Genomic DNA, 4,278 nt, shown 5'->3' on the forward strand with positions numbered 1-4,278 from the left:
TGTTGAATTGGAGTGGATGTGGTGATCCTGTAGGATTGAGTGTATGGAAACAAGCTGAAGCTGAAACAATTTTAGCTGATGAGGGTCTGTTGGGCTTCTTTGATGTGGGAGCGATTGGAGCGGATGTAGCTCTTGAAAGCCTCTGACGACCAGCGACCAAGTTTTTGGATCTGGTGCTGGGAGAGACCTTTTTGAGCAGTTGTGGTTGCTGCACCTATGCGAAATGAATGGCTAGAAAAGTTGTCTGCCGAGATGCCGGATAGAATCAGTATAGACTTGAGGTGTTTTTGGAACCAGAAACGTGTGACAGGGCAGTTAGCATCGTCTGTGAAGAGTGGTTCAGATAAAAGTTTAGTCTGCAAACTTCTGAAATGTAGGTTGGCTAAAATGGATTGATACGGCTGGATTGGTGATGGAAGGTTGAAAATGTAAATGGATTGCCCTTTTTTTCATTTGATTCGTCTTGCTTTGTTTGATGAAGTAAGAGATTGTTTCGTCATCTAGCACTGCTAGGTCTGAAATTATAGGATGAAGCTTTGGGTTGAAGGTGGACGTGATGGTAATTTCTGAGCTTCTGAGAAAACCGGAGCAAGCCAATATAAACATTGCATCCAGAGTGCGGGCAGTATTGGTGGAGTGGTAGCCTTGGCGGAGGGTGGAGATACATTTGGTAAGTATGTCTAGAGTTATTGGTTGTCTGCGTGGGTGGGTTGAGTTTTTTGGATGCCTTTGATGAGCATGGATGTTTGTGAATTGGTTATTTCTGGAGAGGGCAGACCAAACACAAGTTTGTTGAATTCAGCTTAGATGACCCTTGATGGAGCTGACTTGGAGGTTCTTGATGCTGTTGAAATAAGATATGAATGAAGTGATGGTAAGCAAAGAATAATCTGGAAAATTCAGCTTGTATATGGAGTGAAAAGACTTGAAACACTTCCATGCAGTTAGGTAGGATTGGAGGGTTCTGGGGGAAACAGCTTGAAGGATGGAATTGAGAGAAGCGTCAATGAGGGGTCTCAATGGGTGGTTTATGGGAATATTAGCTCTCAATACTTTGGTACTGGGGTTGGGAATGGGAATGGGTCCGCCTCTGGCGCCAACAGCCTGAATTTCTGTGAGGATCTGTGCTCTAATGTTGCTGGCGACAGGGGGCAGTTCCAAGGCTGTAGCATTCGGCGGGAAGGGCATCTGTGTTGCAGAAAACAGAGTGAATGGAGCACTAGTTTGGGAAAAAGTGTTAGGCGGATAGAAACCAGGGGCCGAAAACCGCTTGCGGAGGCAACCTCTCATTTCGGTCGGTCCCCGACAAAGGAGGAATGGGAAAAAAGGGGAAAGAGGAATGCTAAGGAGGACAAAAAGCAGCTGGGCCTGCACCGCTAGCGGAGGCAGCCTCGCGCTAGAGTTTGATGGTGGGGCTGCAGGCCAAGGGAAGGGGTTAGAAGAAGTGACAGGAAAAGGCTGTGATACAAAGCTTGAGCTGCTGGCGGAAGCGTACTTACGCTTAAAGGATTGCCTGGGGCAGAGGAAACTGGTATTGTAACCTGAGGTGCAATGCTGGAAACACCCACGGTCTCTGGCTCGGCGGAGCAGAGAGATGAGTTGGGCTGGGTGGCGGCGACGATGGCAGCGGTGGCTGGAACTGGGGTGCGGCCCGGGCTAGCTGAGGGCCTGCTGCAGTGGCCTGGTGCTCGAGGAAGAACCAGTTCTGTGGGAGAAAGGGTCTTTTGAGAGCGTGAGTTCGGATCCTTATGTTTCCTTGACCTGTTTGTAGTTTTGGAAGGTGGAGTGGATTTTGGAGATGGAGAAGCTGCTTGAAGTGACACGTACAGGTTGTATAATTTGGCTTTATTAATTCTTCTGGAAAAATTATCATCGACACTGATTAGCACTTGTCTTAACCCTAGTACGGTCCATTTCTCTATTGCTGGAATCGTAGGTTGTACTGAGGAGTAGGAGGAAGCTGGAGATGGTGGATGTCTTGAAGGTGGAGGCGATGGCAAGCCTCTGCGTCTCGGTGTGCGGGATGTGGCTCGGCTGGGCCGACGGCCACGCTGTGTTGCTGGAGATTCAGTCACGGTGTCTTGTTGGGTTGTGGTGTCCCTTGCAGCTGTGGGATGCTGTAGAGGATCTTCGTCAGATGGATAAATTTCATTCTCAAACATTGCAATGGGTAGGACCAAATGCTGATTTTCTTCAGCTCCTGCGGAAGCATAAAAAACAACACTGCTTTGGCAGTGGAGAAACGGTTAGCCAGAAAAAACTGAGCTCCTGTGGGAGCAGAGGGAACAACACTGCTTTGGCAGTGGAGAAACGGTTAGCCAGAGAAACTGAGCTCCTGTGGGAGCAGAGGGAACAGCACTGCTGCAGCAGTGGAGAAACGGTTAGCCAGAAAAAGTGAGCTCCTGTGGGAGCAGAGGGAACAGCACTGCTGCAGCAGTGGAGAAACGGTTAGCCAGAAAAACTGAGCTCCTGTGGGAGCAGTGGAAAAACGGTTAGCCAGAAAAACTGAGCTCCTGTGGGAGCAGTGGAAAAACGGTTAGCCAGAAAAACTGAGCTCCTGTGGGAGCAGAGGGAACAACAACTGCTTTGGCGGTGGAGAAATTTGCCAGAGAAACTGAGCTCCTGCGGGAGCAGAGGGAACAGCACTGCTACAGCAGTGGAGAAGAGATTAGCCCGAAAAACTGAGCTCCTGTGGGAGCAGAAGGAAACACACTGTTATGGACACTGGAGGAATTAGCCAGAGAAACTGAGCTCCTGTGGGAGCAAAAGGAAACACACTGTTATGGATACTGGAGAAATTAGCCAGAGAAACTGGGCTCCTGTGGGAGCAGAAAGAACAGCACTGCTGTGGCACAGGAGAAAAATAGCCGGAGAAACTGAGCTCCTGCGGGAGCAGAGATAACAGCGCTGCTGTGGCGCAGAGGAGAAAAAGATTAGCCAGAAAACTGAGCTCCTGTGGGAGCAGAGAGAATAGCACTGTTATGGCAGAGGAGAAATTAGCCAGAGAAACTGAGCTCCTGTGGGAGAAGATGGAACATCACTGCTTCTGTGGTGGAGAAAAAGTTAGATGGAACAAAATGGAAAAGCATGTTTGTAAAACCATAATGGGACTCTTATTTTGAAAGAGACCCATTTGGGTCCAACTCTTATTAAATTTAGCATACAACATTACAAAATAATCACATTAAAGAAAACAGTCCTGGTTCATAAGAACTTGGCGCCATACATTGATTGTAAATGCTCTGAAACTGTAATATTCTGAACGCAACACGGCGCCACATTCAAAAGTTTAATCACAATTAGGAAGATGTGATGTATGTTTCTGTCTCCAAAATATAAGATGGCTTTAATAATCATTATGCTGTATTGTCAACATTTAAGTTACTTAGCCTCACGATACATTCATTCGCTTTGCGAGCGAGTAAATTTATTGTTCATCACCACGGCAAATGCACTTTGTGTGTGACAAGTTTCTGTCTGTCGTACACAGAGGCAGCAAGATCACAACAAAGCTTGATGCGTGCCGGAACTATGTTATTTAAGATACATTTCTATTTCTTGGGACAGGAGCTGTTGTAGCTGTCCTGCTGTAAGTCTGTGCAGTGTGCACTCTTTACAGTGTCTGAGCGCTACTCAAACAATTGACTCCTCATTGATTGAATTGTGGCAAAGACCACATTACACTTTGGAAAAAACAGGAATTCTTTTACCGTGATGTTGAGGAGCCATAGGTTTGAAATAATGCTGATGAAAAGCGGCCAAAAGGGGCTTTAGGTAGCTTAGGAATTTGTAAGGAAAGTTTTGTAGCATTGTAGCATAGCTTCAAGCAGCATGTGGAGCCATGTTGACAGCGTGGGTAGAAAAGTGACCTGCCAGAATGCTGCAAACTTTGTCAAGGAACGTTGGTGAGTTGACTGGGTATTTATGTGATCCTCCACTTGAGCTGATTGGTAGACATGTTGATTACTGATTGTTGACAGCTGGTTGGAATGACATCATGATTAGGTAGATCATTTGAACGTGCTTCTCCCGAACTTAGTTTTTTAAGAAACATCATATATTGAAGCATGTCAGTTAGCAATGGGCCCCATTGACTTCCAATTTTCTTTTGTGTTCAGCAGAGAAATTTATTTCATACAGATTTGGAACAACTTGAGGGCGAGTAAATGACAGACTTTTCATTTTTGGGTGAACTATCCTTTAAAATCTCCCAATATTTAGCAACAAAAGGCACTGGGATCACTGGTGCAACTATCCTAACGCTTGAAATATAAAGTC

The sequence above is a fragment of the Pseudorasbora parva genome, chromosome 19 (genome assembly GCF_024679245.1).
Source record: "Pseudorasbora parva isolate DD20220531a chromosome 19, ASM2467924v1, whole genome shotgun sequence".
NCBI classification, from domain to species: domain Eukaryota; kingdom Metazoa; phylum Chordata; class Actinopteri; order Cypriniformes; family Gobionidae; genus Pseudorasbora; species Pseudorasbora parva.